General features: G+C 41.7%; 1 long non-coding RNA gene across 1 annotated transcript; it reads left to right on the forward strand.

The window, feature by feature from the left end:
- Positions 1–763: 763 nt before the first annotated feature.
- Positions 764–5,990, forward strand: LOC138429120 (uncharacterized). The gene is made up of 4 exons (XR_011252694.1): positions 764–799; positions 1,698–1,788; positions 3,178–3,277; positions 5,781–5,990. It is a non-coding gene; the product is annotated as an uncharacterized lncRNA (long non-coding RNA).
- Positions 5,991–22,150: the final 16,160 nt, after the last annotated feature.

Consider the following 22,150-nt stretch of genomic DNA (forward strand, 5'->3'; position numbering starts at 1 on the left):
TAATCATTTGTAAACAAGCAGAAAATTGCATTTCAAGAAAGATCCATGTCCTTTCTCGTTTCTGCTTGCCTTTAAGAGGAGCCACGTCTTTACACGATGGGGATCTTATTCAACCTCCTAAACTTGAAGGACTCATAGAGAAAGCCACACATTTTAGAGAGAGCAGTTACATGAATGAATCAGGTGCTCACTCACCTCTAGATTTTTTATACATGCTGTTCCTTCTGCTCAGAATATGTGCCATGCAGCTAAATATGAGTCATTCTGTATGTTTCATATTAACATCACTTTCTCAAGACAGTCTTCCCAATGGACTTCTCTGGGCTTGATTCCAGGCACCAATAGGTGTCGTGGAATTCCAGCCTCATAGCGCCCCCTGGTGGCTTTAGGTGCTACTCAGCCTCAGGCTGTGGTCATAATACAGGTATTTTTCATGGACTGCTGCTGCTAAGTCACTTCAGTCGTGTCCGACTCTGTGCGACCCCATAGATGACAGCCCTCCAGGCTCCCCCGTCCCTGGGATTCTCCAGGCAAGAACACTGGAGTGGGTTGCCATTTCCTTCTCCAGTTCTTAGCAATTTAACAGTCTTCCCCACATATCATCTTATTTGATCTTGAGAAAAAAACCGAAGTGTCATCTTACATGCCTCTGAGATCAGGTTCCTCAATTGGTTCTATAGTTGCTAAGAGATAAATCTATGACTAGATTCAAGTTTTTTTTTTTTCTTCCTGATTCCTAACCTCTTCTTTTTATAATTCCTAGGCTTTACAAACGTCCTTTTAGGAATTTCCAGGACTGGTGAGTGTCTAGTACAATGATCACACCTCCCTCTCCATTCTCTGGCTATACCTCTCTTCTTCGGCCAGGGAAGAGGTTTTTAAATCATGGGCCTTCAGGCTTTTAAATGCTATGTAGTAATTCATAGCTCCAGGTCTATGGATCTACTGACAGTGTTGCTTTCCCCCACTTTGATAATTAACTTTCTAGCCTCCAACTCCACAGTCAATGCTACATGTTTTAGGGTTTTGTTACAGCAACATTCCACTGCTGGTACCCAGTATTTTGTAGCCGTTAGCTTTTGCTGTATAACAAATACTCCCCAAACTTGCTAGCTTAAAAGAATGGCCATTTATAAGCTCAAAATTCTTTGGGTCATCAAGTAATTCTGGGCTAAATAAGCTGGGTGGTTCTGCTAGTCTTGCCTGGGCTCACTCATGTAACCTCAGCCAGTTAAGAGGGTTGGCAAGGGGCTGGGTGCTACAGAATGGCCTTATTTACAGCCTGAGGATCCATCCTTTCAGTCTATACATGTTGGTTGTTGGCCAATGCGATGGGATAACTGAGCAGCATGTCTCCAAAAGAGACTAATTAACCAAGGCTTTTTCACAGTGGTCTTCATGGTTCCAAAGAGCAGCAGGAAAGCATAGGCTCCAAAGCACAAGCGCTTTTAAAGCCTCTGACTGCAGTATTTATCTTAAGACATGGCCAAACCCACATTCAAGAGATAGAGACATAGATAATATCTGTTGATAGGAAAAGCAGAGTCAGTTTGCAAAGGGGTATGCATCAGGGCTTGCTGGAGAGAATTTGTAGACATTTTGCAATCCACCTCAAACATGCTACCTTCATGCTGAAGCGGTTAAGAGCCGGTGTGCCTTCTTCATTTCTCTCTCCTTCTGTGCTGGTGACTTCAAAGCATGCGCTAAGGTGACAGTGTCTTATGATGGAGGGAGCCTACAGCCCTGACGCTGGTTGAGGAGTCCCTGCTGATCCATGAGGAACTTCCTGTGAGTGAGATTTAAACTTTAATTGTGCTATTTCATTGAGACTTTGTGGTCTATATGTTACTACAGCAACAGCTACCCTACCCTGGCTAATACACTCTTCTGTTACATACAAAATTCAGTGTGTATGCGTGCTTTTCTATAGGAAAAAGTCTATAGCCTTCCTCAGATTCCAGAAGGATATGAGACTCAAAAGAAGTAAAAATAAAATGACACAAGAAGCAAGAATTCCCTCAAGAGCTAGAACTTCTTCAGCTCACAGAATTACCTGTGGTCTCTTTGAAGGCAGTGCAAAGTAGTCTGAAATGTTGAGGACAACAGATAGACCTAGATTGGCATTTCATTTCTCTCACTTATTAGTTTATATCCTGAGCAAATCCCTTAAGCCCTCCGAGCACCGGTTTCCCTAGTTTCCAGTGTAGGCTTGTTGAAATAATATTTCAATAATCATTTACTGAGAGCTACTAGATGCCAGGTACAATCCTCAGTGTCTAGATATACAAATGAATTGTAATGGACCTTCCTGTAAGAGCTGGCACCACGGTGAGAGGGACAGACACAGTCATGTATCAGGGCAGGACCGTGGTTTGGATTTAGCCGAGTGTGTGTGTGCGCATGTGGTCACTGAGAAATGTTTCTCAGAAGTAATGCTTGAGTTGGCCCCTCAGGGGTCAGGAGGAGCTAACAAGCCAAGCACCAAAGGGAGGGTGTGTGGCAGTTCAGGAAGAGGCCAGAAAAATCAAGATGCAAAGGTGAGAAATTACACAGCATGTGCGGGGAACCTAAGACAGTCAGTGTTGCTGGAGTGTGGAGTTCAGCTTGAGTAGTGGAAAGGAATGAAACTAGAGAGGCAGATGGGAGTCAGAAGTGGGGCTCGATGGGCAGGGCTAATGATATGGATTTTATCCTCAGTGCAAGGGGGAACTCTTGATGGGTTTCAGGAGGGAAGGAAGGGGGCAGCTTTCTTTGTGAGAGAGATTGCTAGGCTGCAGTATAGAGAATGGATTAGAGGGAGGCAAATTGGAGCAGAGAGACCGGTTAGCAGACTGTTATAATAGTCCTCTGAAAGATGATGAGGGCCTGAATTAGGGCAGTGGTGGTGCCAAAGGAAAAGAGGGCATAAACATAGTATCTGTCTCCTGTCGTTGAGAAAAGCAAATAATATACTCTTTGTGAATGGCTTTGTAAACAATGCAACTGTGCACAGAGGTGGGATTATTACGACCGAGATTACGGTTCTCTGTTAAGAAGGGTATATTAAGTACCCAGGGCTGAGCTTAGCAGCTGTTTCAAGAAGCCCCCCTCCACACAGCTGAGCTCTCTTGGTCACCTGGTCCTGTGGATTAATGTGCCCAGACTTGTCTGTCTTAAGTCGAGTTCCTTGTCTTCCAGGCTCACCTTCCAGAACTCTGGAGGAAAAGCTTTCCGCCCCTCCTGCTGTTTCAGAGTCCTCATCAGGGTCTGGGAATCCCTCATCTCCAAGGTTTCCACTGTAGGTTTTTTTTTCTTTTATTAAATTTTTATTTTTACTTTATTTTACTCTACAATACTGTATTGGTTTTGCCATACATTGACATGAATCCACCACGGGTGTACATGAGTTCCCAAACATGAACCCCCCTCCCACCTCCCTCCCTATAACATCTCTCTGGGTCATTCCTGTGCACCAGCCCCAAGCATGCTGTATCCTGCATCAGACATAGACTGGCAATTCGATTCTTACATGATAGTATACATGTTTCAATGTCATTCTCCCAAATCATCCCACCCTCTCCCTCTGTAGGTTTTTCCGTGAGTCTTGGGGAACCTGATTTAAAACAGCCCTTGGCATCCTGCTGTGATGATTGCATCACCAGTGGTGGTGCCTCGTGCTGGGACTCATCCACGGCCGGGGTGTTATCACCAGGGTGGTGCCAAATGGGGCCAGATAGAAGTATGAATGGGCTGAGAGGGCAGCAGGCTCTTTGGAGGACTAATTGGCAAACAATAACCCACGGGAGAAAAGGAAATGTCTCTATTCTGAAATAGAAACATGAGAAGGGGGAAAAACAATAGCCGGTGAAATGAATGAAGACTCCAATCTTTTCATGGAAAGACAATATGGATCCCCAGCCCCTTCCTATGAGGCAGTTGGCTACACTCCATTCCTGGCACCCCCACAACTCTGCCTGGGTCTATGACTAAAGTCACGTGAAATACAGGGAGAAGTGTGAGTGCCACTTTACCCCCCTTGTGCCATTCTACCATCAGCTACAAATTGGCACTTGCCATCTACCTCTGCAGGGATTAAATCAGGTGCTGCTGTAGCTGCTGACCTTTAGCACCTCCTGAAGGGAGTTCAGGTCCGAGAGCGGAAATGAGGCACTCTGTGCTCTGGAAAAACTGGCAGAACAGACCTCCAGAGAGAGATTATCAGAGATATTTTTATGAGCCCAATTCTTGCATTCTCTCATATTTAGAAAAGCACTTAATTCCTTCATGGTGACATCTGCTCCTCAGGACTAGCAGAAAATATTCTGCAAATAAATAAATAAATGTGCTTGATTGCATGTAGTTCCCCTTTACCAAAATCACATATATACTGAGCCTCCCCACTACCTCTTTGGAGCAGTTTCTCAAGAGCTACCTACGATGCCGTCTCCCAGGATATAGTTCTCATTTTGCCCCAGATAAAACTTAATTCACAACTTTAACATTGCGCTTTTTTTTTTTTTTTTTTTTTTTTAGTTAACACTGCTGCTGCTAAGTCACTTCAGTCGTGTCCAACTCTGTGAGACCCCATAGATGGCAGCCCACCAGGCTCCACCATCCCCTGGGATTCTCCAGGCAAGAACACTGGAGTGGGTTGCCATTTTCTTCTCCAATGCAGGAAAGTGAAAAGTGAAAGTGAAGTCGCTCAGTCGTGTCCGACCCTTAACGACCCCATGGACTGCAGCCCACTAGGCTCCTCCATCCATGGGATTTTCCAGGCAAGAGTACTGGAGTGGGGTGCCATCTCTTCCTCTTTTCCTTCAACCACTTGCCAAATGTGGATACCTATGGTGACCTTGGAGGGAGAAGGCAACGGCACCCCACTCCAGTACTCTTGCCTGGAAAATCCCATGGTGGAGGAGTCTGGTAGGCTGCAGTCCATGGGGTCGCTAAGAGTCGGACACGACTGAGCGACTTCACTTTCGCTTTTCACTTTCATGCATTGGAGAAGGAAATGGCAACCCACTCCAGTGTTCTTGCCTGGAGAATCCCAGGGATGGGGAACCTGGGGGGCTGCCATCTATGGGGTCACACAGAGTCGGACATGACTGAAGCAACTTAGCAGCAGCAGCATGGTGACCTTGGAAGTCAGGATTAGAGAGAGTGGAAACTCTGGCAGGCTTGATTCTTGTATGACTGTGTGGAGCAGAAACTCTCCCCACTGCCTGCTGAACGGTCTATGCCTGAGCAAGTAAGTAACTTCTATTGTGTTGAGCTGCTAAGAGTATATACAATGAAATACTACTCAGCCATATAAAGAACAAAATTTTGCCATTTGCAACAATATGGATGAACTTGGAGGGCATTATGCTAAGTGAAAGAAGTCAGATGGAGAAAGACAAATACTCTGTGCTGTCACTTAAATGTGGAATGTAAAATGTAGAACAAAATAGTAACTATAACAAGAAAGAAGCAGACTCACAGATACAGAGAACAAGCGTGTTTACCAGTGGAGGGAAGAGGGAAGGGACAAAAGGGGTCAGGGAGCGGGAGGTACACACTATTGGATGTAATGTACGTTCAAGGATGTGTTGTATAACACAAAAAAATATAGCCAATATTTTGCAATAACTAGAGTGTAATCTTAAAATTGTATGAAGATTAAGGAAAATTTTTAATTAAAAATAAAAATATAAGAAATGCCAATAAAAAGGAAATAAACTTCTATTGTGCTGAGCTGCAGAGATTTTAGCGTTTTCCTGTTATGGCACATTACCTAAACTAATACGCTCTCTTTCCCACAGTTTTCATTCTCACCCCCATGGAACTGGCAAATATCCCTTGGAAAGGAGTCATGGGTTCTAAACAGTAGCCAGTATCTTCAACACAGTGCTGATGCTGGCAGAAAAGCAGCAGAGGAGGCTCCCTGTCTACGCCAGGGTTTGGTTTGTCCTTTCTGCTGATGGGTGTGGGATTCTGTTTCTCTATTATATGTATATCTCTGCAAATAAATATGGATTTGTGTTTCTTTCTGGATCTACACAGATGCCCTGTTTCTTCTATTGTCGATGGTTGATAAAGGGTAGGTATGTATTTCTCTCTGGCTGCAAGTAGAGAGGAACAGATATAAGACACTGAGCATAAGCAGGACAGTTCAGGAAAACAGAGGGAGTGTGTCAAGAACAGAGGACCAGCACTGATGGGGTGGTCAGCACTGTAAAGGCCAGATAGATGGGGAAAGACAGTGGTGGGCTCCAAAGGCAGGGCTGGCCAGAATGCTGAGAGGAGAGGCAGCTGTGCAGGTTCTGCCTCCATCATCTGGGATGTACTTATCAAATGCATTTGGAAAGATCAGGGAGAGCCCTCCTAGGTACAGACAGACTTAAGCTAGTGATTTAGGGCCGGAAAGGGCATACTGCTTCGTTCCTAGTTATTGACAAGAGCGCTGATCAGAGAGACTCTACAGTATATGTGAGAAGAAGGCATAAAGAAGAAACATTAGCAGACACATGGGTCATGACAGTGATGAAAAGTATACTTTTAATGCAGTCCTCAAACTGGGGAAAACTTCGAGGAAGATCACGAAGCAGCAGTGTGTCCGGGATCCACACGTGGGCAAAGCAGATGATTCATAGGTTACCTAGTGGTTCTCAGAATCTATGCATAAATGTACGTTTCATATTGGAGCACAGTACATCATATTTTCTATGAAACACTCTTCTGATTTCCAGTGTCTAAGGATATTTCACTGACCCCGTAAAGTCCATTGGCCTTATTGGCATAGGCAATGAAATGCCTGGAGTTCAACACAGAGTAACACGCTTTTGTAAATGTTTTTAGATTAAAGTACAGGCAGTTATTTAAAAATAAAATATTGAGTACTCATTTTCTAATTTCAGATTATTTCCAGGAATGCTAGAAATGCGTGAGAAGGGGAAATAGGATTCTGCCTGGCAATATGCCAGGAAACTAATTACCTGGGGGACTTGAAATGACTCAATGGATTATGTAGTTGCATTGATTTTGTGGATTAACTGTGGAAAATGGTGAAATTTAAGCCACCTTATTCATCTGTTCATTCACTCACTAGTGGATCAAGTTCAAACTTCTTAGCCTGGCAAATGAATATTTCTCAGTCTATGCTTTAGTTCCTCTGAACTTCATACCAGTGTATTTATATTTATTCAGCTAGCTAGATATTTTTGATGTCTACTGTGCAGGGAGCCTTGGGTTAAAGTGGGGGATGTAGCAGTAAATAAAACGCATGTTCCTTGCCCACATGGAGCTCCCAGGTTCCTAGAGGAAATAAACTTGAGTAATTCTACGTATCTATAATGATGACCTGAGTAACTATAAGTAAAATCATGTACTTGCCTGATATTATTAGGGTGGTGGCTTGGGGAGGGGAAGGAACTCTGGGAAAATTTACCTACACTTGGAAACCCAAACCAAACAGTATAGTGGTTAAGTGATCAGATTTTGAATTACCGATGCAATTAATAATGTTCCATTCTGTCACACAGAGTTTCTGTTATCCAGTGTTGCCATGAAGAATCATATCACAGAACCTCTATACCACTGGTACAGCCACTACGGAGAACAGTATGGAGGTCTTCAAAAACTAAAAGCAGAGTTGCCATAAAATCCTGTAATCCCACTCCTGGGCACGTATCTGGAGAAAAGTATAATTTAAAAAGATACATGCACCCCAGGGTTCACTGCAGCACTATTTACAACAGCCAAGACATAGAGCAAGCTAAGTGTCCATTGACAGATGAATGGATGAAAAGATGCGGTGTGCGTATACAATGCAATATTGTCCATCCCTCAGAAATAATAAAGCAGCCCCATCTGCAGTGACATGGGTGGGCCTCGAGATGATCACACTAAGTGAGATAAGCTAGAGAAAAACTAGCACCATACGATGTCAGCTGTCTGTGGAATCTAAAGCATGACACAGACGAACGTATCCACAAACCAGAAACAGACTCACAGACACACAGAGCAGGCTTTTGCTTGTCAAGGGGGAGGGAAGGATTAAGAATTTGGAATTAGCAGATGCAAACTATTACACAGGATGGACAAGGTCCTACTATAAAGCACAGGGAGCTATACTCAATATCTAGTGAAAAACTCTAATGGGAGAGAATATGAAAAAGAATGCACACACACACACATATAAACATATATAAATGTATATATATATATGTATAACTGAATTACTTTGCTGCATAGTAGAAATTGACACAACATTGAAATCAACTATATTTCAATAAAATATATTTTAAAAAAGGATCTTCCCAAAACTTAGTGACTTAAAACATCAATTATTTTACTATTGCTCACAATTCTGGAGGTCAAGAATTTAAACAGGGCCCAGGAGGAGTGGTCATCTCTGTTCTATATGATGTCTACTGGTTCTGGGACATTCCAGATGGCTTCTCCACTCTTACGCCTGTTGACTCGGCTGGGCAGTTTTCTGGGGCCTCTGTCCTCAGGGCCTCTTCTTTAGGTGACCACTCCACTTGGGGATTCTTACATGCCCCAAAGCATGGTCTTACTAGACCAAAGCTCTAGTCTGGAACTGGTGCTACTTTGCTTCTGTCTCATTCTATGGGTTATAGTGAGTCACAGGGCCTGCCCTTGTGGAAGGAAGAGACACACAGGTGTGAATACAGGGAGGTGTAGTTCACTGGGAACCATCTTTGGAGACCAGCCACCTCATTCAAAAAGTGGCATCGTTTAATAACATTGTTGTTTTTAAATATGTCTGAATCAGGAGAGCCTCTTTCTCCTCCAAAGAGTCTGCAAATACCTTTCTTTAACCACTGTTTCTAGAAACTATGGCTCACAGAGGGAGGTGGGCGTTTTTGTTTAGAGAGCTGGGTAAGCCACTGTCCCACCACCCTGGGAGAACACCATCTCCAGACTCACAGGTAAGGCAGCAATTCTCTGATCAGGATTCAAGACTCACACCAACTTTGAGAACTGGCAGGTGTAAGACCAAGGTCTGCCTTCAAAGGATTTAAAGACTCTGGATACATGGAAATGACACAATGCTGAGACAGAGCATCAGAGAGAAGAGCAGGGACACTCAGAAGAGAATCAACAGAGCAGACGAGCAAAGCAAAGCAGGAGGCAAAGCTCAGCCTGCACTGAGGCTGCACCCTTAGCTGAGGAAGACGTCAACATCAGGACCCCAGCCTAACATCTCCTCAGCATGTTCTACATTATTTCAGCTTTACTGGGTCACAACAGACATATGACACTAGGCCTGCCTTGCATACACATTAAGAGAACCGGCTTTGCAGTCAGAATGTCTGGTTGTAAACAAAGCCTGCTTCTTGCTGCATGAGTGGACTGTGTCAAACTATTGACTGTTTTTGTTTAGGTTGGTGAGGGTGTTTAGCACAGTGCCATTGTATAGCAGGATTTCAAAAAATTTTAACAATTAATATTATTGCCATTGTCCTGATGGTTAATTTCATAAATTCCAATGTATATGTCCCTCTGGCAGGATACACGATTCAGATGGACTCTTGTATCTGTCTACTGATGAGAGAAGTTTAGCACCCAGAGTGGACAAGACTAGAATGACAGCCCTCTTGGCAGAGGGAACATTAATGTCCATCTAGGTGCCACCAGTACCCACCTTGCAGCTTGTGCTGGGGAGGAAGGCCGTGGCCTTGGTTCCTTCACAGTATTGATGAATAGCAGAGTCAATGTTAAGGCTGAATCACCTGGGCATCTAAATCATACTGACTCACCAGCTGAGCTATTTCAAGTCCTAAAAGATGATGCCGCCCTCAATATGCCAGCAAATTTGGAAAACTCAGCAGTGGCCACAGGACTGGAAAAGGTCAGTTTTCATTCTAATCCCAAAGAAAGGCAATGCCACAGAATGTTCAAACTACCACCCAATTGCACTCATCTCACATGTTAGCAAAGCAATGCTAAAAATCCTTCAAGCTAGAATTCAACAGTATGTGAACTGAGAACTCCCAGATGTACAAGCTGGATTTAGAAAAGGTAGGGGAACCAGAGATCAAACTGCCAGTATCAGTTGGATCACAGAAAAAAAAACTAGAGAATTCCAGAAAAACATTTACTTCTTCTTCATTGACTACACTAAAGCCTTTGACTGTGTGGATCACAACAAATTGTGGGAAATTCTTCAGGAGAAGGGAATACCAGACACCTTACCTGCTTCCTGTGAAACCTCTATGCAGGTCAAGAAGCAACAGTTAGGACTGGACATGGAACATCGGACTGGTTTAAAGGAGTACGTCAAGTCTGTATATTGCCACCCTGCTTATTTGACTTACATGCAGAGTACATCATGTGAAATGCCTGGCTAGATGAAGCATAAGCTGGAATCAAGATTGCCAGGAGAAGTACCAATGACCTCAGATATACAGATGATACCACCTTTATGGCAGAAAGCTAAGAGGAATCAAAGAGCCTCTTGATAGAGGTGAAAGAGGAAAATGAAAAAGCTGACTTAAAACTTGACATTCAAAAAACAAAGGTTATGGCTTTCAGTCCCATCACTTCATGGCAAATAGATGGGGAAATAATAGAAACAGTGACAGACTTTATTTTCTTGGGCTCCAAAATCACTGTGGACGGTGACAGCAGTCATGAAATTAAAAGACACTGGCTCCTTGGAAGTAGTTCAGTTCAGTTCAGTTGCTCAGTTGTGTCTGACTCTTTGTGACGCTGTGGACTGCAGCACCTCAGGCTTCCCTGTCCATCACCAACTCCCGAAGCTTACTCAAACTCATGTCCATCATTCGGTGCTGCCATCCAACCATCTCATCCTGAAAAGCTATGACAAACCTAGACACTGTATTAAAAAGCAGAGACATTATTTTCCCTACAAAGGTCTGGATAGTCAAAGCTATGGTTTTTCCCATAGTCATGTATGGATGTGAGAGTTGAACTATAAAGAAAGCTAAGCGCCAAAGAATTGATGTTTTTGAACTGTGGTGTTGGAGAAAACTTTTGAGAGTCCCTTGGACTGCAAGATCAAACCAGTCAATCCGAAAGGAAATCAGTCCTGAATATTCACTGGAAGGACTGATGCTGAAGCTGAAGCTCGAATAAATATTTTGGCCACCTGATGCAAAGAACTGATTCATGGGAAAAGATCCTGATGCTGGGAAAGGTTGAAAGCAGGAGGAGAAGGGGACAACAGAGGATGAATAGCTGGATGGCATCACTCACTCAATGGACAGGAGTTTGAACAAACGCCAGGAGATCATGAATGACAGGGAAGCCTGGTGTGCTGCAGTTCATGTGGTCGCAAAGAGTCAGACACAACCGAGTGACTGAATGAAGATGACACCAGCTCAAGAAAGGTATTTTAAAAAACTGCTTGATGTACAAACGAATTATTTTAGAAGTCTTGTGTGAATTTCAATATAATTTTGATTTTTATGCAAAATATTACTTCGCTAGTTTCTATTTGTCCTGAATGTGCTGGTCAAATGACTCTGGACCCATGTTTGAATAACTGCATTTGCCTAGGTGTGTCACTCCATTTTCTCAGAGGCTCTCTTGATCCTGGAAACTGACATCACAGTCTTTGTGCACGAGCCAGACAAGGAATCCCCCGTCTCCTGAGAGGACAATGTGGGTCATGGGTATGCACAGACTCTGTAGCCCTGCTGCAGGGTGCAAATGTGAGTGTCTCAGTATATTCGGGTTGCTATCACAAAACACCAGGTTGGGTAGCTAATAAACAACCTAAACTTATTTCTCACAGTTCTGGAGGTTGGGAGTCCAAGATCATGGTGCCAGCAGATTTGCTATCTGGTGAGACTCCCTTCTTGGTTCATAGCCGTTTTCCAGCTTGATGTGCCCTTACCTAAGCAGAAAGGATGAGGGAGCTCCAGCATGCTATCTCAAGGCACCCTAGGGTCAGGTTTTAATCTTAAATTTAGCCAAATCTCAGACTTTTGACCAAAAGCGGACCACAGCAATCACCAGAACTCTGACATCTCCAGGCATCCCTTCCTAGGTGGGCAGGAAGAAGAAACCCTCCCAGGAGAATGCACTGCTTTGACTTTTCAGCCTTGGCCCCAATCACGCAGGTGTTCAGCAACAAAGTTGGCATCCTCTAAATACGGAATAAGAACCACAGTGCTAATGACTATCATAGCATAAGGATAATCACAGCGGATTTTATAAAAACTGGGCTTTCATACTGACCACAGATAAGTGTAATCACATGCTCCCCATAGTGCTGCTCAGGCTATCATTCTTCCCAGGCAGCTCTGACCCAATTGCAGAAACAAATTTTACAGAACTTTGTAAGAAGGAAAAGTGCCCCTCTTCTTAGTTTCCTCACTGCTCCATGTCTGTCTCCAAAAGTGAGTCTCAGCTTTCCAGAGGATGCTAGAGTGAGGGGAGGCAGGCGGCCAAGCCTGCCTTGCCAGGTTTCTTGTCAATACCTGTTGACATTTCCTGGAGTAATCGTTCCAGGTGCCTCGGGTATATTTCTTCACAACGTCGGAAGGATTACGGGGGGGTTTTATTGATTTTGTGGTTTCATGTGTGAAAGATCTAATCTTAATCCTCCATTGTTCATTTTCCCTAACCTTTTAATAACATGATAGGGAGGCAACCCATCAGAATGAAAATTGTTTCTGAGTCATGTTGCCATAAATATATGCCACAGACTACTTTATGGGAACAACCATATTTTCGGAAATAATAATACTGATAAAATTTATATGGTGTATTGCAGTTTACAAAGCACTTTCTCCTATCAACTCATTTAATCCTGATGGCAATCCCGATAGGTAGCAGTTACTTTATTTGGATTTATTTATTCTATGAGTCTTTCCACAACATGAATTTTTATTATTATTTGCTGTGTCACAGATGAGGAACTTGCATTGCTCAAGGTCACACAGCTCTTAAAAATAAGATTTGGAGTAAGGGTGATCTGCACTCAAATTCTGAGGCTGCCAAAGTTGTCAGACGTGTAACCTTGGTTGAGGGCTTTAAACTCTGTATGTTTTTTTTTACCAACAAAATGGGAATGCTGAAGCCTTTCTGGGATTTTTAAGGGATAAAGATGATGTGGACACACCACCTGCATAGTACCTGGAACCAAGGCAAAGTCCAATGCTGCTGCTGCTGAGTCGCTTCAGTCGTGTCCAGCTCTGTGCAACCCCACAGATGGCAGCCCACCAGGCTCCCCCATCTCTGGGATTCTCCAGGCAAGAACACTGGAGTGGGTTGCCATTTCCTTCTCCAGTGCGTGAAAGTGAAAAGTGAAGTGAAGTCGCTTAGTCATGTCCGACTCTTAGCGACCCCATGGACTGCAGCCTACCAGGCTCCTCCATCCATGGGATTTTCCAGGCAAGAGTACTGGAGTGGGGTGCCATTGCAATAACATTATTACTCAATAAAGGTAAGGTCTGAGTCAAAGACTCTTATGTCAAACCTTAGTTCTCCTTTGCTGGAGAGAAATTGGAATCTGGTTTCTCTAGCTCTCCTTCCCTCCTCATCTCTTTTCTTAACTCTTAAATCCCCAGGGAATGACAATAAACCAAAGGTTCTTCAGACGGATCCCTGGAAGTCCCTGGAGAAGAAAGAGCTAGCTGATAGGCATCAACACACCTGAGTCTTTTTCTCTGGAGTAGGATTCACTGGCGAATCCTGAAGTTGCCACATGGGATGGTCCTGGACCCTGGGGGTATCCTGCCATACTTGTGTCCTGCGTCAAGGCAGGATGAAGGGGCAGGCAGAGGTTCTCGCTGTAGCTTGAAGAAGTTATGAGGATTACAGATTTGGGTTAAGAAAGGAGGGATGGGGGCTTTACTCCCAGTCTTGGCATTCACTAGCTCTGAGGTCTTGAGAAAGTAACCTTCTGTACTCTGACCTCAACTTTCTCATTTTTAAAATGAAAGTGCTTACCTATAATTTTTTTCCCATCCTAAATTCTGCTAGAAACCAAAAAAAATAATTTAAATTCCACCCCTGTCCCATTTCTAACCTCAGAAATTAGAGAAGGGAAGAAGTAGGCAGGAGAAGGATGCATAAAAGAAAGAAAAAATGTTCATGTTAGGAAACTTCATCTTGAATGACTTCTAATTTTCCCCTGGAACTCACTTTCTATGGCTTCAGTGCTCCAGAACTGAAATCCATTTTCATACTTCCTATTTCATAGCTTTCTGTATTAACTATTGGATATTACACAAAAGGTAGGTAAGACAGAAAAAATATATCTCTAATATGGAATGGCATTTTCTCTCCTGTTTTCCCTCATTGCTTTCCCTCTCCTATTTTCTTTTCCTTTCCTTCTTTTCTACAAGAAAATGCATGATATTCCGGGTCAATCCTGGATCTCCTTTGATAAATTCTAAATGCTGTGACTTCTGCTACTTGGTACCTGTCATTTCCTTTGTCTGGATGGGCTTTCCTCTCGGATCCCCATCCTCCATCCTGAGAACCCATGTTCATCTTTTCAAGATCCATCCTAAATGTCACCTCCTTTGCAAAGCCTTCCTTGACTATCCCAAGGAAAGGAACTACTTCCTCTTTTGGCTCCATAGCATTATCTCCAGGATACTATTTGTGACACTTGAGCTGCCTCACTCCCCTGACTCAGAGCCCTTCACTCTATCCTCTGGCTTTGACAGGTGTCTCTACCCACATTCTGCCCCCTGCTCACCTGCTTGGAGACTGGCTTCTTCTTCCCTTCTCTGGTTCCTAGCCCCACAAAATGCCACTGCCACCCTCCTCAATATTCCTCAGGTGAGTCTGGGGATCCACAGTGAAATTAGCTTGAATCTGGCACCATTACAGAGATACTTCCCTTGGCCAACTTTCCTTGTGCCTCTGGCTTGTTGGTTTTCTTTCAGTGAAGAACAAATCCGCTAAAGCACATCTTCCTTGAGGTGATAGTTTCCAGTGCTGCCTGTGGTTTGCAAATGATAGAAGCACTTGCAAAAATTCAATCCTCACTCCACCTAAAACATCATCAGCACAAAGCATGGATGGCTTTGAAGAATATTATTTTTTGAGTTAAGCTCATATGGAGTTTGATAAATCCTTCTCCTTATGATCTATAAACCAGACATTTCCACTGAGAGAACATGGCATTGTTAGTGGCAAACCACATGCATTAATGTGAAGAAGTGAAGTGAAGTCACTCAGTCGTGTCCGATTCTTTGCGACCCCGTGGACTGTAGCCCACCAGGCTCCTCCGTCCATGGGATTCACCAGACAAGAATACTGGAGTGGGTTGCCATTTCCTTCTCCAGGGGATCTTCCCAACCCAGGGATCGAACCCAGGTCTCCCACATTGCAGGCAGATGCTTTAACCTCTGAGCCACCAGGGAAGCTGCATTAATGTAACATATATTAACTAAGCGCCTTTCATCTTTGGTTTAGGTAAATATACAGAGCTAGAGAAAGCTATCATAGCCAACCATGAGCAGCAGTTTCCTGAAATCTAGGTGTATCCCAAACAAAAGTAGGAAGGCAGTTACTCACTCATTGTCCCCAGGAAGCATAGAGCAGTCAAGGAAAGAGGGGTCTGTCCTCATCTAATTCTGGCCACACCATTTATCTGGAGTGCATGTTTTCTGGCTTGAATTTCAGTTCCTTTTTTTTTTTTTTTCTAAAATGCAAGTTAAAACACTCACCTCATGGCCTGTTGTGAGAAGAAAACCAAAAATAAAGGTATGTTTCATCTCAAATACTATCCTCTATTAAAAAAAAAAAAAAAAGGCCTTGAGGAAAAGGTGGGGAAAGAAGGGCCTGGTGAAAAGGGGGGGAAACTTTAAAGGGGAATTAAGTACGGAGCTGCTAAGGGACAGAATCCGGCACTAGCTGTTTGGGGGTAAGGAGGCAGAAGGGACTGGGGGGGTCACAGGTCAGCCCCGTCTAAGGCAAGTGGTCACTGTGTTTGGGCCAGTTCAGCAACGAGGCAGAGGCAGACTCTGGGAGACTGAGAAGGGACTTCAAGCAGCAGTCCAGTCTGATGAGACAGGAAGTGATCCCACCTCTGGGAAGAATCAGAGGCTTGGCTCAAGAGTCAGACCTGTGGCCACTCTGGGGGACTCCTCTCTCCCACTCTGATGGGGACAGCAAAGTCAACTCTAAACCCCACTTGCTGGTGGTGTTTACCAGTTCCCTCCACGGTGAGAACTGGCTCAAAGCTGAGCAGGGTGGAGCTGCCATCAAAGCTTCTAGGGCATCTAGGGAGGAGAGGTAACAACTGCTTAGGGTGCAATTTTATGACGGAATTCCAGAAACCTGCTACATGTCATTTTAATTTTTCCTTGCCTCTTGGAAAGCCTGGGTGGAAATATTAAACTTACCCAGACTTAAGTCTATAGGAATTAATAACAAGGAGCCATGGAAGTTCTTAGAAGAGAGTCAATAGGCAGAGGAATGCTTAGGAATATTTTGCAGACATTGTTTCAGAGGAAAGACAAGGTGATCACCTTACGAGGCTTGTCCTGCAGTGGTAGTGGGATGTAGAAGGGGGTACAGATGAACATGCGTGATCAAGGTGGATCTGTAAGAATTCTTATAGGGAAAGAGGTGTGGATGGTGGTGAGTCAGGTAGCACTTCTTTGCTGGCCTCTTCAGGGTACTCTGTCTCTGTAGGAGAAAGGCTGGAGGCTTCACCTACCACTCTTCCTACCCCACTGCCCCTTGCAACGGAGAAGCTCAGAAAGTGAGAAAGGGTGAGGCTGAGAGTCTAACCATGTGGAGCGCCCCATGTAGGGCCTTGAAAGTGGGAAGATGAGGGTCACAGTGGCTCACACCATAGTTGAATGAAGCCACTTCTCTGCTGGGTCTCTACTTCCTACTGGCAGTGTGGGAGCTGGTGTTCACTCCTTCTTCCCAGAGGATCATGATGGAGTTCATGGTGCACCAGCAGCCACCCGGGCCTGCGAGACCAGATCTAGCTCCATTCTTCACCAACTGCGGACCTCACTGTACTCATATTTAATAGACACGAACCTGGGGTTTAGGTGTGTCAAGCACTTTATAAACACCAGCTCATTTATGCCTCATTATTAATACAATGATAATCTCATCTCCATTTTATGATGAGGATATGGTAGCTCAGAAAAGTTAATTCAGCCAACATCACAGAGTTATTGTGTGACAGAGCTGGGCAGCTGGAATTTGAATTGTACCATGAAGATTTGTATACCTTATAGTAAGAATATTGTTCCTCAGTATTTAACACACAAACATTCATCTGTATTGATTTATGCATACATGAGACATAACATTCCAGACTCATGGTTCCATGAAGAAAAACACGTTCTATGCATAGCATACTACCTACATATTAAAAAACCAAACTCCTGTAAGGTCAAACTATGTATTTCTGAGGTAAACATTTGTGAGTGGAAATACTTAGAAAATCTAGAAGAGACAATTGAAAACTGGTTTTCTCTGGGAAGGATGATGGTCAAGAGTTCATTTTTTATGGCATATCAAATTATTATTAGGAATATATTTATGATTTCTATGTAATTAAAAACACAGAATTTAAATTTAACATTAAGTACAAATTAAAGTAATTAGCCTCCAATTAAACAAATTTTTAAAAAAGAAATAAAAAAAGCTAAAAAAAATTAATGGCAAAATAAGTTGGCAGAGAGAGCAGAGTTAGGAGGAAACTTATGAGAGCTTTATTTCTTTTACTATATATATATTTTAATATATATTAAAAATATATATTTATATAAAATTTTGTTCATAATCTTTATTAAAACAGATAAAACATGCATGCTGGATAAAACAACATTACTATAAGTTGTAAATGATAAACAAGGGGCTTCATAGATGGACTTGGACTGTTGTCTTCCGATCATGGCACGATGTTTTGGGGTGAGGAGAGGTGGGGGCATGTTGGTGCTGTGACAGCAGTGAGCAGAGAGGCAGATTGCAGGGGCTTGGAGATAGGCATCTCTGTGCCCTCTCCTTATTCCAGCTTACCTAGCGCCATGATCTCTAACACATCTTTGGCTCTGGAGTGGAATTTTGTGTTTGCTGTATTAGCAGAGTTGCTGTCTATCCAAGTTATACAACTGGCCAGCCCTCCCCAAACCATTCTCACCTCTTGAAGAATGCATGCAGGGCAGGATACTTGGTCTTTCTTATGGTCCCCTTGAACCTGTTTAGAGGATGATAGTGAGTCACTTAAACCTTGACCAAAGATCAGCTTACTTTGAGAAGGGGACTGATGGATCTCTATCAACTGCTTCATTAGCAGGGTTTGAAGCTTACAGTGAGAAATCACTTATGTGTGAAACTGGAAAACAAACCCAAAAAACTCAGCACAAGAAGCAAAATGGAAGTTATATGAATCCTACTACCAAAGTTTTTGTAAGCTTTCTCTATGAATGTATATAAAACCAAAATTAGATCATAATGTGCACATGATTTTATCCTCTGCTATACTGAATTATTAATGAAAAATGGCATGGGGAACCCTGAGACAAAATATAGGTTCTGCCACATTATTTTAGTGACTGCATACTCATATGCATAAATATATACTTACTGATGCTAAAGATAAATAAAAAGACATGGCCCCTTGTCTTCAAGGAGCTTATCACTGATGATAAAGGCATAGCCTCCCTTTCTACAGGTATAACATTTAGATAGTCTCACAGTATTAGAAACTTAATTTCTAATATTTCATTATTATATGTAATAAGTGAAGAATATCTTAGTATCTATTTGTTCATTATCATGGGAATTTCCATCTTTTAAATTTGTCTCATACATGGAATTACCATGTTGAAAGTTATGCAACTTTTAAAGATTTTGATTTAAAAATTCCTTTGAATCAATCAAAGTGTTTGAGGGTGCCTGTTTCCTCATATCTTCATCAACAAAGAAATAATCATTGCTAATCTGATAGGAAAACATTGTCTTGACGGATTTCTTTGATTATAAAATTTTATACAGCCAAAGAAATGCTTCTTGGCCCATAACAATATTGGAAACATAAGGTTTGTAGCAATATAAAATTTCAAAAAGCACAATGAAGTGAGAATTTTGTTTTCTCCCTTTTGAGGTCCCCCTCTCTAAGGTTGCTCACTGCAGGGTTAGCACAAGTCTCATATTGCTCCATGAAAACAACACTCCCTGCATTCAGGAGACACTCAATAGATGCTTACTAAATGAATGAGCAGTTTCATGAATAACATAATAAAAGTCTTCTATGGATACACAAATACCTACATACATATTTTTATACTATTAATAGAAATGGGAACTTACCAAACCCACTCTTACTAATTGCTGACACTATTTCATATAAGCTTATTTAGACTTATTTCATTTTGAAGAAAGGCTGCATAGTACTGTAATTTAATATGCTCCCTATTGATAAACATTTTGCTGTTTTCTACCTCTAGCTATTATTTATGGGCTTTTTGCATTTCTTTGGGTACTGTTTGTTCATATTCTTTACTTTTCTATAAGCATTTTCCTGTAAGCTTTTAGGAGCTTTCTGTGTATTCAGGATAATAATTTTTTTTTAATAATACTTCCCTAATTTTTCCATGACCTTTTACTGTTATGGCATTTTTAAACACAAATTTTCATGAAATTAAATCTCTACCCATTTATATAAATACATATTTTCTGCATTTGGTATTAGACTTATGAGGTTGTTTTCTACCCCATATGAATAATCATTAATTTTTTCTCATATGCTTTGATGGATACATATGATATTTAATTTCTGTGGATTTTAACTATATGATGTGAAGTAAGACTCTTTTTTCTAAGTGTTTATTATCCCATTTTTACTTATTGAATAGTCTTTATCCTCACTGCTCTGAATACTTACAACTATCTATTGATTAATTATACACTAATTTCTTGAGCTAGCTTCTACAGTTTACATTGTTTCATAGGTCATTTTATTCTTCGTCCTATACCAAAAACTTTAAGTGATTTTAGCTTTATGTTTTGAGATCTAATAGACTGTTTATCCTCATTACATTATTTTTTCTTGCATATTCTCACATGATTTTCTCTTCAGATATGTTTTAGAACATTACTGAATATAAATATGTGATTGAAGATGGAGAACTGAGATTATGATTGAAACTGAACTGTGGCAAATTAAGAACCAACATTTGTATAATCTTGAAACTTCCTCCCTGAATTTGTTGTTTCTCTGTGCCATGTTACAAGGTTTTATAATGAAAAAATATCTAGATCTTATAAACTTACATCAGTATTAAATTTACTTTTGCTTATTCTTGTTATTTTTATGGAATGTATTTTTCCATTAAAAATGTGTTCTAAAAGGTTACTCACAGTAATATTGAAACTGATTCTTATATATTTAAAAAATAACCACCTTAATTCTTTTATTAGTTCTTACAGCTTCTGGTAGATATTTTCCATTAGAAAATATTATCCGCAAACACTGACAACTTCCCCATTTAAAATGCCTTAAATTCAGAATACTGCTAGGTGATAGAGGTAATGGTTGACAGCCTTGACCTCCACCTCACTTTAGTAGATGCCTTCAAGTTTTACTGCTATGTTTCCTATTGGTTTGAGATTGACGTTCTTTATCATGTGAAGGAAATTCTATAATTTTAGCTTCTAATGGTTTTCTCAAAGAGGATAATGAATTTTACCAGATGCCTTTCTGGCAGACACTAAGATGAGACAGTCTTTCTTGACCTATTAATTGCATTCCAAGAATTAACTTTATTTGGTCATGGTTTACAGCTGTGTTTAATTTGCTACTATTTAGGAATTTCTGATTATACATTAGGAAGATCAGGCTATAATTGGTACTATTTTTGATGTTTTATTATTTTAGCTTGGAAATATGAATTGAGAAACTGGTTTTTCTGTGTTATTCAAGAGCTTAAACAGTGCATCATTTTCTCCCTTTACTTACTCCGGGCGCGCCATGCTCACTGGCTGTACCAGTTCAGCTACAGCCTTGGCCTCCACCGCCGCTGCTTCATGAGGAATTCCTACTCATTTATAAAGACACAACTCAACCATCAGCGTTTCTGCATAGCTTTCTTCCACCATTCCCATAGTATTAGCTTATGCCTTTCTTCCAGCGCTCACCCTACTATACTCACCTATTCGTCTTTTTTCCTGACTAGACTCTGAACTTCTTAAAGTGGGAATAATCATATAGACATCTTTAAAAAAAATTCTGAATCTCCAGTGCTTATCACAGATCCTCATACATAGCATGTGCTTAATAACTCTTTGTTACATGAATAAATCCATGATATGTTTTTGTTTCAAAGTTTGCCAGTGAAAAAGATTTCAAAGAGATATATGTATGCTTCTTGGCTTTTCTTTGACAATAAAACAGTTAATAATCACCCATTGCCATTCTGGGATAATAAATGTGAAAGGACAAAGTAAAAGAATTAAATACAAAAATATACAATAGCTATCACTTTCTTTACCGTACTGTAACGTGTACTGAGCAGATGTGTGGGCTTCCTTGGTGGCTCGGTGGTAAAGAACCCGCCTGCCAAGGCAGGAAATGCGGGTTCTATTCCTCGGTCACACAGATTCCCCTGCAGAAGGAAATGGCAACCTGCTCTAGTGTTCTTGCTTGGGAAATCCTCTGGAGAGAGGAGCCTGGCTGGCTACAGTCCATGGGATCATAAAAGAGTTGGGCAGGACTAAACAACTACAACTTGAGGATTTACTACGTCCAGGTACGAAATTTTCAAATTTATGTCTCATAGCAGTGTTATGAGGAAGATATTATCATCTCAACATTACATTCAGTGACCAAAGTTGTGGGGCCAGAACCTACATGGAGACTTCCTGATAAGACTGGGTGAGTTCAGAGTGGTACGGCTATAGACTACCAAGACTTTCTGAATTCAGAGTCTACCCCTATAATCTATAGTAACTCACCAGTAAAGATAGTACATTCCACTTTCGGGAAAAGAGAGACAAATGCTAAGCAAAGCATGATCTGGTCAAATACTCGACTTTCCAGGTTCTGCCTACGGTTAGCACACCACAGCAAGAAAACTACTGACTACGTACCTGCTTGACTTTTTCACCACTTCTCTTCTGATGAAAGAGGACTAACCATCAACTATCGGTTCCTTTATTTCTAGGTTATGGTATGATGTTGCTTTCCTTTAAAAGAATAAACAGGGACTGT

Source organism: Ovis canadensis, chromosome 1, assembly GCF_042477335.2.
Source record: "Ovis canadensis isolate MfBH-ARS-UI-01 breed Bighorn chromosome 1, ARS-UI_OviCan_v2, whole genome shotgun sequence".
Classification (NCBI taxonomy): Eukaryota; Metazoa; Chordata; class Mammalia; order Artiodactyla; family Bovidae; genus Ovis; species Ovis canadensis.